Raw genomic sequence first — 13,524 nt, forward strand, 5'->3', positions numbered from 1 at the left:
AAAAGATTGTATTGTAGAGGATGCAATGTGCACTTAATTTCCTGCAAAATTACTCAGGTGCCAGTCACTAGACACAAAATCTTTAAATAGAAAACTCTTTATTTCACTAACTTTTTGTGCTATCAACTAGCTATTAAGTCTTGATTATTAACTTAACTTATTGTTAAACAGATCATACAGAAATGAAACTGGTGCACTTTTAAAAACATCAAATTATGAACATTCTTTGGTGCATTTGTAAAGAAAATTAAGATAACATAAAAAGAAATAACAATTTCCATTACTTTAAAATGACAAAAAAAATAAAAAAAAATAGCATGGCATACTCCCAGAATTAATATGATTTGTGCAGTTACAGATCAATCATGTAAAACTTGTGGCTTCATCACAGTTGTCCTGTGTGTACTTGGGAAACCATATCCTAAGGCACAAAACTGAAATACATTTTTGCAGCAGCAGTTCAATGCAGTTCAGTGACTATATGAAGAAAAAATACATTGTCTAAATTATGAACATACTAAGCAACATAAAACCCTGAAGATGTAACAATGGGAAATGTCACATGAACGGGAAATCTTACATGTGCACATTCACAAATATTGATTAGCCAATTGAAAAGCATAGGAATCCCTTGGAGGATGTAATTGGTATTCACATTAGCTTGCTGTAGCTGCTTAGAACAGATGTAAACGTGTCTATTCACAAGAGTCTGCACATGTTGGTTTTATTTTACAATAACTTTAAATAAAATATGATGCTCACCTACCATATCAAGTGCAGATTCAATCCAACAATATTTTGTCAGTGAAGATTTGAAAAATATCAATAAGGTCCTAACTGTCTGTTATTTACATTTCATTAGGGCCCGAGCACGAACTGTGCGAAGGCCCTATTGTAATTGCTTCGTTTATTAGGGCCCGAGCACGAACTGTGCGAAGGCCCTATTGTAATTGCTTCGTTTATTAGGGCCCGAGCACGAACTGTGCGAAGGCCCTATTGTAATTGCTTCGTTTATTATTAGGGCCCGAGCACGAACTGTGCGAAGGCCCTATTGTAATTGCTTCGTTTATTATTTTTAGGGCCCGAGCACGAACTGTGCGAAGGCCCTATTGTAATTGCTTCGTTTATTATTTTTTTTATTATTATTATTAGGGCCCGAGCACGAACTGTGCGAAGGCCCTATTGTAATTGCTTCGTTTATTAGGGCCCGAGCACGAACTGTGCGAAGGCCCTATTGTAATTGCTTCGTTTATTATTATTATTATTATTATTATTTTTTTTTTTTTTTTTTTTTTTTTTTTTTTATTATTCAGGCAAATGAATTGGCTTTTTGGGGGCTTTATCATATTCAAAAACTCATGAAACTTGGCACATGCGTCACACCTGGTGAAAATTTAAGTATTTTAATGGGCTCGGGCAAGGGCGCGCCCAAATGGCTCGCTAGCGCCCCCTAAACTGGAGCCCCACCGCTGTGTTTCACGTACATGAATGAAACTTCATACACATGTATATCATGTCCAGGCGCACAAAAAATCCTCTTGGAGCCATGCCCTAAACCCAACAGGAAGTCCGCCATTTTTAATTAATTATGCAAATTTGGCGATTTGCAGCCCTCACACTTTTTCTAATAACTCAGAGGTTTTAGACGTTATCATCTTCATATTTGGTTTGTCTAACCTACACCCCCAGGGGAATCTAAATCTCGAAAATGGTGAGTTTTTGCCAAGGGGGAGGGGTCCTTATGCCCCTTTGAACTTTGATCATTCGCCATGAAATTTTGATTGCCTCTCATTCATACCTACATGATCCAATGTGCATCAAACTTCTCCAGTAGGATGAGGGTGCCCCCCTGAACACATACATATGACAATATTTAATATCAGTCGCAGCGCCACCTAGTGGGAACAGGAAATGTCATATTTTACACTTGGAGGTCCAGCTCCAAGGTGGTTTAGCAGAACCATCTCAAATTTCACCTGGAAAGCCTTAAGAAGTTGGACTTACTGTGTTTTCAAAACTGTGAGTTTTTGACAAAAGGGCGTGACCCTTATGGGACGGCAAAGTTCGATGATTCGCCATGAACACAAAAATGGCTGTAACTCAAACCCAACTTGCCCAATCTGGCTCAAACTTCAGTGGTGTGATAAGCACCCTGTCCTGAACACACTCATATGCAAAAAGTCCATAAACGGTAGAGCGCCGCCTAGTGGCAGCTCGGAATATCTTAAAATAGCAAGTTTTTTGAGTAGCCCCGGAGCTACGTTTTATCTACATGTATGAAAATGTACAGGCTCATGTAACATCCTAAGACGTACAAAAAAGTCTCTTGGACCCATACCCCAAACCCTACAGGAAGTCGGCCATCTTCAATTGAAGGTGTCAATTTTTGCCATTTCCACGCCTGCTATTTGAACGAACTTGTCCTAGGGCATTTGACCCAGTGAGACCAAATTTGCTCCACATCATCTACACAAGTAGCCCATCAAATATTGTGGAAATCTTTACAAAATATTAAATGGCCTTATCACACCAGGCCATTGAAGTTGGCCTTCGTTTTTCTCCCTCACCACCAAAATTGTTTGTGCACTTGTTCGCACATGCTTTGTCTGATCAGGCTGAAAATTTAATCACTCATGTACACACCCAGGCTGAATCGATAACTACAGATTCAAGACTGTAGGCGCAATAGCGCCCCCTACAGAAGCAAATGAAAATTTGTATGACGTCCACATAATTAGTTTTGCTCTGAAATGCATGAAACTATCTTTCACCATTCCTTACGAAATCCTCATCAATTTGATAAGCCTCCTGCCCTGAACACATTGATATGCATAAAGTCCATAAATGTTACAGCGCCACCTACTGGCAGCTTGAAATATCATAAAATAGCATGTTTTTTAGCTAGCCCCAGAGCTACATTATATCTACAGCTCTGAAATTCTGCACACTCATGTAACATCCTAAGACGTACAAAAAAGTCTCTTGGAGCCATACTGGAAACCCTACAGGAAGTCCAGCATCTTCAATTGAAAGTGTCAATTTTTGTCAATTTTTGCCATTTTCAGGCCTGCTATTTGAATGAACTCCTCCTAGGGCATTTCAGCCAGTGAGACCAAATTGGCTCCAGATCATCTAGACAAACAGCCCATCAAATATTGTGGAAATCTTGACAAAATATTAAATGGTGTTGTCACACCAGGCCATTGAATTTGGCTTTCATTTTTCTCAATGGCGACCAAAATTGTTTGGGCACGTGTTCGTACATGCTTTGCCCGATCTGCCTGAAAATGTAATCACTCATGTACACAGCCACTCTGAACCCATAACTATGGATTCAAGGCTATACGTAGCTGCAAGAGCGCCCCCTACAGAAGCAAATGAAATTTTGTATAGCATCCACAAACTTAGTTTCTCGGAAATGTATGAAAATGTGTTTCAACATTCTTGACATCATCCTGATCAAAACAGTCTATCAGACCCATGCCCTATTTTGCATGCTGGAGCCGTGACCCCACCCCCAAATATTCCATTGCGTCTATGCCGAGAGCAAAAGATATCTTTTCCTATAAAAGAATTCAACTTTCTTCAGACCTTCTGTACACCATCACGATCAAAAGACCTCCGAGTGCGGCACGGGTCGACGAGCGCCACGGGTCGACGCGCAGGGAGTGCGAGGGCCCGATATCACCGCTTGCGGTTTTAATTAGGCCCGAGCCGACGAAGTCTCGGCGAGGAGCCTATTGGATTCACTATGCCACATACCCCAAAATGCGTTAAAATCCCCACGGTCGCATGGGACGCGGTCGCCAGTGACCCCTGACCTCATAGGGACGTGGGTCAGGTCGAGACGTTTCCGAAAAGGTATGCGTCGGGGTGACTGGGAAAACGCCTAATTGTTTTTGCTCGAATTCTCCATTATTCTTTATTATTATTATTATTATTATTATTATACTTTCTCTCTCTTTGAACCCAATTTGACCCCCTGAACATGCGCGAAAAGTCACCATTTTTTGCATGGTTGTCAGGTCTGGCGAAAAATTACGTATTTTAATGTCGCCACAAACTAACTCCAAAACATGGCTCCACAGCGCCCCCTGGAAATTTCATTTTTCGGTGCCCTTATGGGAGAGGCCAAATTCAAGTTTGCCCTAGAGTCATGAATTCTCGTCACACATAGAGCATGTCTGGGCAAACAATAAATCCTCTTGAGGCACCCCTCCATGACCCACAGGAAATCCACCAGGTTGACTTGAAATTTGGCTTTCGCCGAGTCAGCAATTTCGCTCACCTTGTATTTGCGCGAACTTCTCCTACAGCATTTGACCCACAAACACCAAAATGGCTCAGCATCATTTAGAGACATAGGGCATCTAAAGTTATCGAAGGCTTCGTATTCAATTCAATGCTCTTGTCACACTAGGCCCCTGAAGTTGGCCTTCGTTTGACCAAAAATTCCCGTCCTCTTTCCTGCCATCAATCGCACATGCTTTGCCCGATCTGCCCCAAAATGGAATCATTTATGAACACACCTACACTGAATCCATAAGTGCAGAAACCACGTCGATTGATGCCATAGCGCCCCCTACAGAACAAAATGACAATTTGTATGGGGGTCCACAAAATTAGTTTCTCTGGTATGCATGAAAATTTTTTTACACAATCTTCAGATCCTCCTGGTCAGAAAAGGCAATCAGACCTATGCCCAATTTTGCACGCCACACGCGCCACCACACCGCAAATGTGCGTTGCGTTTATATGGGGAGCCAACAATTTACTTTCTCAGACATGCATGCAATTCGAGACAAACATTCTGTACCCCAGCACGATCAAAAAAGTCAATGAGACCCATGCCCACATTCCACAGGAAATCCGCTAGCTTGGCTTGAAATTCTGTTTTTGCCAATTTTGCACTGTTGGACACCTCATATTTGCTCGCACTTCTCCTAGGGCATTTGACGCGCTAACACCAAAATGGCTCAGCATCATCTAGAGACATAGGGCATCCAAAGTTATCGAAGGCTTCGTATTCAATTCAACGGGCTTGTCACATGAGGCCCCTGAATTTGGCGTTCGTTTGACCAAAAATTCCCGTCCTCTTTCCTGCCATCAATCGCACGTGCTTTGCCCGATCTGCCCCAAAATGGAATCATTTATGAACACACCTACACTGAATCCATAAGTGGAGAAACAATGGCGATTGCTGCAATAGCGCCCCCTACAGAAGAAACTGCAATTTTGTATGGAGGTCCACCGCATTACTTTCTTTGAAATGCATGAAAATTTTTTACATGTTCTTCAGATACTCCTGATCAGAAAAGTCTATCAGACCTATGCCCTATTTTGCACGCTGCAGCCGTGACCACCACCCCAATGTCAAGATGACGTCACTATGGAGAAACCACTACCTTGTCACACGTATTGCGCAATCACTCACGCACTCTTTCTGCACTTTGCTTGCAATTTCCTTTCCCTTATGTACTGGACAAGACTTAATTTAGATTTGTGGATTCAGAGCAACAAGTGCACTAGTGCCCCCTACAGATGGAACAAAATCATTAGATGGTGGGAATCACATTTAGGTTTTCTGAAATGCATGACAAAAAGGTAGAAAACTTCGCAACAGTCAAATAGATAGATTCAACAGTGTTATCATGTTCATCCTTGCCAAGATTTTCATCTTTTGCCAGTGGGGATTACATTTGGCAGAACAGGTGGCTCTCTGACAGCTTGAAGGGGGATCTCAGGTGGCTCGCAGGTGGGTTGCAGGCTGTTTGCAGGGCACGTTGTTCGCAGGGAAGGCAGGTCGCAGGTTGCAGGAGCAGCGGCTCTCAGGCGGCATGCAGTGGGGTTTGCGGGGCTCGCAGGTGGCTGGCTGGAGATTTGCGGAGCTCGTAGGTGGCTCGCTGGGGGTTCGCGGGGGCTCACTTGCGGCTCGCGCTGGGTTTGGCGGTCGCGCAGGCAGCGAGGGCCGTAAAACGCCGCTTGCGGCTTTAATTAGGGCCCGAGCACGAACTGTGCGAAGGCCCTATTGTAATTGCTTCGTTTATTATTTTTATTAGGGCCCGAGCACGAACTGTGCGAAGGCCCTATTGTAATTGCTTCGTTTATTATTATTATTTTTTTTTTTATTATTATTATTCAGGCAAATGAATTGGCTTTTTGGGGGCTTTATCATATTCAAAAACTCATGAAACTTTGCACATGCGTCACACCTGGTGAAAATTTAAGTATTTTAATGGGCTCGGGCAAGGGCGCGCCCAAATGGCTCGCTAGCGCCCCCTAAACTGGAGCCCCACCGCTGTGTTTCACGTACATGAATGAAACTTCATACACATGTATATCATGTCCAGGCGCACAAAAAATCCTCTTGGAGCCATGCCCTAAACCCAACAGGAAGTCCGCCATTTTGAATTAATTATGCAAATTTGGCGATTTGCAGCCCTCACACTTTTTCTAATAACTCAGAGGTTTTAGACGTTATCATCTTCATATTTGGTTTGTCTAACCTACACCCCCAGGGGAATCTAAATCTCGAAAATGGTGAGTTTTTGGCAAGGGGGAGGGGTCCTTATGCCCCTTTGAACTTTGATCATTCGCCATGAAATTTTGATTGCCTCTCATTCATACCTACATGATCCAATGTGCATCAAACTTCTCCAGTAGGATGAGGGTGCCCCCCTGAACACATACATATGACAATATTTAATATCAGTCGCAGCGCCACCTAGTGGGAACAGGAAATGTCATATTTTACACTTGGAGGTCCAGCTCCAAGGTGGTTTAGCAGAACCATCTCAAATTTCACCTGGAAAGCCTTAAGAAGTTGGACTTACTGTGTTTTCAAAACTGTGACTTTTTGACAAAAGGGCGTGACCCTTATGGGACGGCAAAGTTCGATGATTCGCCATGAACACAAAAATGGCTGTAACTCAAAGCCAACTTGCCCAATCTGGCTCAAACTTCAGTGGTGTGATAAGCACGCTGCCCTGAACACACTCATATGCATAAAGTCCATAAACGGTAGAGCGCCGCCTAGTGGCAGCTCGGAATCTCTTAAAATAGCAAGTTTTTTGAGTAGCCCCGGAGCTACGTTTTATCTACATGTATGAAAATGTACAGGCTCATGTAGCATACTAAGACGTACAAAAAAGTCTCTTGGACCCATACCCCAAACCCTACAGAAAGTCGGCCATCTTCAATTTAAGGTCTCAATTTTTGCGATTTCCACGCCTGCTATTTGAACGAACTTGTCCTAGGGCATTTCACCCACTGACACCAAATTGGCTCCAAATCATCTACGCAAGTAGCCCATCAAAAGTTATTCAGGGTTTTGTAGAATATTGAACGGTGTTGCCATGGCAACCCTCTGAATTTGGACTTTTTTCAATTTCAAATTCACAGACATTCTAAACATCAGCCCCTGGGCTGTGCTTTCTCTATGTACCTGAAAATGTGCCTGCTGATGTAAGATGCTAACATCTACAAAAAACTCTCTTGGACCGATAGCCCAAACCCAACAGGAAGTCAGCCACGTTTACTTTAAAGTGTCATTTTTGCAGCATTTTTCGCCTTTTTCAGGCCTTTTTGCCTCAACTCCTCCTAGGGCATTTGACCCAGTGAGACCAAAATGGCTCCAGATCATCCACACAAGTAGCCCATCAAAAGATATTCATGGTTTTGTAGAATATTGAACGGTGTTGCCGTAGCAACCCTCTGAATTTGGACTTTTTTTCCATTTCAGGCCCAGATAGGTTCTAAACATCAGCCCCAGGGCAGTGCTTGGTCTGTGTACCTGAAATCGTGCATGCTGAAGTAACATCCTAACACGTACAAAAAAGTCTCTTGGACCGATAGCCGAAATCCAACAGGAAGCCTGACATGTTCTAATTAAGGTGTCATTTTTGCAGCATTTTTCACATTTTTCAGGCCTGCTATTTGAATCATCTTCTACTACAGCTTTTCATCCAGTCACACCAAAATGGCTCCAGATCATCTACACAAGTAGCCCATCAACAGATATTCATGGTTTTGTAGAATATTGAACGGTGTTGCCGTAGCAACCCTCTAAATGTGGGATTTTACTCATATACCACAGTGCACCAAATTGTTACATCTCTGACATACATTGTCCGATCTGCCTCAAACTTCACAGGCTTAATGGGAGGGTAAGGGAGACCGGACACACCCCTCTATCAGCTTTGTTTCACACTCATAACGCCACCTAGTGGCAACAGGAAATCAGTAGGACACTGATACTCATCATCCTATGGTCATTACACTTTCATTGATGGCTGCAGGCATTACATAGAGCATTGTGACATATTAATTAGTGGGCACTCACCGACGCCACCTAGTGGAAGCGGGAGACGATCGACGCGAAGTACGGCTAGCCTGCTGAGCCGTCAGCAGCCGGGTGAGCCAGCTACTCTCTCGTCTGCGAGAACCTCCGAGCGCGGTTCGGCTGGAGCGTGCCACGGGTCGACGCGCGGCTTGGCTGGAGCGCGCCAGGGGTCGACGCGCGCCGGGTGCGAGGGCCCGCTCATCGCCGCTTGCGGCTTTAATTATTATTATTATTATTCAGGCAAATGAATTGGCTTTTTGGGGGCTTTATCATATTCAAAAACTCATGAAACTTTGCACATGCGTCACACCTGGTGAAAATTTAAGTATTTTAATGGGCTCGGGCAAGGGCGCGCCCAAATGGCTCGCTAGCGCCCCCTAAACTGGAGCCCCACCGCTGTGTTTCACGTACATGAATGAAACTTCATACACATGTATATCATGTCCAGGCGCACAAAAAATCCTCTTGGAGCCATGCCCTAAACCCAACAGGAAGTCCGCCATTTTGAATTAATTATGCAAATTTGGCGATTTGCAGCCCTCACACTTTTTCTAATAACTCAGAGGTTTTAGACGTTATCATCTTCATATTTGGTTTGTCTAACCTACACCCCCAGGGGAATCTAAATCTCGAAAATGGTGAGTTTTTGCCAAGGGGGAGGGGTCCTTATGCCCCTTTGAACTTTGATCATTCGCCATGAAATTTTGATTGCCTCTCATTCATACCTACATGATCCAATGTGCATCAAACTTCTCCAGTAGGATGAGGGTGCCCCCCTGAACACATACATATGACAATATTTAATATCAGTCGCAGCGCCACCTAGTGGGAACAGGAAATGTCATATTTTACACTTGGAGGTCCAGCTCCAAGGTGGTTTAGCAGAACCATCTCAAATTTCACCTGGAAAGCCTTAAGAAGTTGGACTTACTGTGTTTTCAAAACTGTGAGTTTTTGACAAAAGGGCGTGACCCTTATGGACGGCAAAGTTCGATGATTCGCCATGAACACAAAAATGGCTGTAACTCAAAGCCAACTTGCCCAATCTGGCTCAAACTTCAGTGGTGTGATAAGCATGCCTGTCCTGAACACACTCATATGCATAAAGTCCATAAACGTTAGAGCGCCGCCTAGTGGCAGCTCGGAATATCTTAAAATAGCAAGTTTTTTGAGTAGCCCCGGAGCTACGTTTTATCTACATGTATGAAAATGTACATGCTCATGTAACATACTAAGACGTACAAAAAAGTCTCTTGGACCCATACCCTAAACCCTACAGGAAGTCGGCCATCTTCAATTGAAGGTGTCAATTTTTGCGATTTCCACGCCTGCTATTTGAACGAACTTGTCCTAGGGCATTTCACCCAGTGACACCAAATTGGCTCCAGATCATCTACACAAGTAGCCCATCAAAAGTTATTCAGGGTTTTGTAGAATATTGAACGGTGTTGCCATGGCAACCCTCTGAATTTGGACTTTTTTCAATTTCAAATTCACAGAGATTCTAAACATCAGCCCCTGGGCTGTGCTTTCTCTATGTACCTGAAAATGTGCCTGCTGATGTAAGATGCTAACATCTACAAAAAACTCTCTTGGACCGATAGCCCAAACCCAACAGGAAGTCAGCCACGTTTACTTTAAAGTGTCATTTTTGCAGCATTTTTCGCCTTTTTCAGGCCTTTTTGCCTCAACTCCTCCTAGGGCATTTGACCCAGTGAGACCAAAATGGCTCCAGATCATCCACACAAGTAGCCCATCAAAAGATATTCATGGTTTTGTAGAATATTGAACGGTGTTGCCGTAGCAACCCTCTGAATTTGGACTTTTTTTCCATTTCAGGCCCAGATAGGTTCTAAACATCAGCCCCAGGGCAGTGCTTGGTCTGTGTACCTGAAATCGTGCATGCTGAAGTAACATCCTAACACGTACAAAAAAGTCTCTTGGACCGATAGCCGAAATCCAACAGGAAGCCTGACATGTTCTAATTAAGGTGTCATTTTTGCAGCATTTTTCACATTTTTCAGGCCTGCTATTTGAATCATCTTCTACTACAGCTTTTCATCCAGTCACACCAAAATGGCTCCAGATCATCTACACAAGTAGCCCATCAAAAGATATTCATGGTTTTGTAGAATATTGAACGGTGTTGCCGTAGCAACCCTCTAAATGTGGGATTTTACTCATATACCACAGTGCACCAAATTGTTACATCTCTGACATACATTGTCCGATCTGCCTCAAACTTCACAGGCTTAATGGGAGGGTAAGGGAGACCGGACACACCCCTCTATCAGCTTTGTTTCACACTCATAACGCCACCTAGTGGCAACAGGAAATCAGTAGGACACTGATACTCATCATCCTATGGTCATTACAGTTTCATTGATGGCTGCAGGCATTACATAGAGCATTGTGACATATTAATTAGTGGGCACTCACCGACGCCACCTAGTGGAAGCGGGAGACGATCGACGCGAAGTACGGCTAGCCTGCTGAGCCGTCAGCAGCCGGGTGAGCCAGCTACTCTCTCGTCTGCGAGAACCTCCGAGCGCGGTTCGGCTGGAGCGTGCCACGGGTCGACGCGCGGCTTGGCTGGAGCGCGCCAGGGGTCGACGCGCGCCGGGTGCGAGGGCCCGCTCATCGCCGCGTGCGGCTTTAATTATTTTATTTTATTATTTTATTATTATTCAGGCAAATGAATTGGCTTTTTGGGGGCTTTATCATATTCAAAAACTCATGAAACTTTGCACATGCATCACACCTGGTGAAAATTTAAGTATTTTAATGGGCTCGGGCAAGGGCGCGCCCAAATGGCTCGCTAGCGCCCCCTAAACTGGAGCCCCACCGCTGTGTTTCACGTACATGAATGAAACTTCATACACATGTATATCATGTCCACGCGCACAAAAAATCCTCTTGGAGCCATGCCCTAAACCCAACAGGAAGTCCGCCATTTTGAATTAATTATGCAAATTTGGCGATTTGCAGCCCTCACACTTTCTCTAATAACTCAGAGGTTTTAGACGTTATCATCTTCATATTTGGTTTGTCTAACCTACACCCCCAGGGGAATCTAAATCTCGAAAATGGTGAGTTTTTGCCAAGGGGGAGGGGTCCTTATGCCCCTTTGAACTTTGATCATTCGCCATGAAATTTGATTGCCTCTCATTCATACCTACATGATCCAATGTGCATCAAACTTCTCCAGTAGGATGAGGGTGCCCCCCTGAACACATACATATGACAATATTTAATATCAGTCGCAGCGCCACCTAGTGGGAACAGGAAATGTCATATTTTACACTTGGAGGTCCAGCTCCAAGGTGGTTTAGCAGAACCATCTCAAATTTCACCTGGAAAGCCTTAAGAAGTTGGACTTACTGTGTTTTCAAAACTGTGAGTTTTTGACAAAAGGGCGTGACCCTTATGGGACGGCAAAGTTCGATGATTCGCCATGCACACAAAAATGGCTGTAACTCAAAGCCAACTTGCCCAATCTGGCTCAAACTTCAGTGGTGTGATAAGCATGCTGCCCTGAACACACTCATATGCATAAAGTCCATAAACGTTAGAGCGCCGCCTAGTGGCAGCTCGGAATATCTTAAAATAGCAAGTTTTTTGAGTAGCCCCGGAGCTACGTTTTCTCTACATGTATGAAAATGTACATGCTCGTGTAACATACTAAGACGTACAAAAAAGTCTCTTGGACCCATACCCCAAACCCTACAGGAAGTCGGCCATCTTCAATTGAAGGTGTCAATTTTTGCGATTTCCACGCCTGCTATTTGAACGAACTTGTCCTAGGGCATTTACCCAGTGACACCAAATTGGCTCCAGATCATCTACACAAGTAGCCCATCAAAAGTTATTCAGGGTTTTGTAGAATATTGAACGGTGTTGCCATGGCAACCCTCTGAATTTGGACTTTTTTCAATTTCAAATTCACAGAGATTCTAAACATCAGCCCCTGGGCTGTGCTTTCTCTATGTACCTGAAAATGTGCCTGCTGATGTAAAATGCTAACATCTACAAAAAAGTCTCTTGGACCGATAGCCGAAACACAACAGGAAGTCAGCCACGTTCACTTTAAAGTGTCATTTTTGCAGCATTTTTCGCCTTTTCCAGGCCTTTTTGCCTCAACTCCTCCTAGGGCATTTGACCCAGTGAGACCAAAATGGCTCCAGATCATCCACACAAGTAGCCCATCAAAAGATATTCATGATTTTGTAGAATATTGAACGGTGTTGCCGTAGCAACCCTCTGAATTTGGACTTTTTTTCCATTTCAGGCCCAGATAGGTTCTAAACATCAGCCCCAGGGCAGTGCTTGGTCTGTGTACCTGAAATCGTGCATGCTGAAGTAACATCCTAAGACGTACAAAAAAGTCTCTTGGACCGATAGCCGAAATCCAACAGGAAGCCTGACATGTTCTAATTAAGGTTTCATTTTTGCAGCATTTCTCACATTTTTCAGGCCTGCTATTTGAATCATCTTCTACTACAGCTTTTCATCCAGTCACACCAAAATGGCTCCAGATCATCTACACAAGTAGCCCATCAAAGATATTCATGGTTTTGTAGAATATTGAACGGTGTTGCCGTAGCAACCCTCTAAATGTGGGATTTTACTCATATACCACAGTGCACCAAATTGTTACATCTCTGACATACATTGTCCGATGTGCCTCAAACTTCACAGGCTTAATGGGAGGGTAAGGGAGACTGGACACACCCCTCTATCAGCTTTGTTTCACACTCATAACGCCACCTAGTGGCAACAGGAAATCAGTAGGACACTGATACTCATCATCCTATGGTCATTACAGTTTCATTGATGGCTGCAGGCATTACATAGAGCATTGTGACATATTAATTAGTGGGCACTCACCGACGCCACCTAGTGGGAGCGGGAGACGATCGACGCGAAGTACGGCTAGCCTGCTGAGCCGTCAGCAGCCGGGTGAGCCAGCTACTCTCTCGTCTGCGAGAACCTCCGAGCGCGGTTCGGCTGGAGCGTGCCACGGGTCGACGCGCGGCTTGGCTGGAGCGCGCCAGGGGTCGACGCGCGCCGGGTGCGAGGGCCCGCTCATCGCCGCTTGCGGCTTTAATTATTATTATTATTATTATTCAGGCAAATGAATTGGCTTTTTGGGGGCTTATCATATTCAAAAACTCATGAACTTG

The sequence above is a fragment of the Archocentrus centrarchus genome, unplaced genomic scaffold, assembly GCF_007364275.1.
Source record: "Archocentrus centrarchus isolate MPI-CPG fArcCen1 unplaced genomic scaffold, fArcCen1 scaffold_33_ctg1, whole genome shotgun sequence".
NCBI classification, from domain to species: Eukaryota; Metazoa; Chordata; class Actinopteri; order Cichliformes; family Cichlidae; genus Archocentrus; species Archocentrus centrarchus.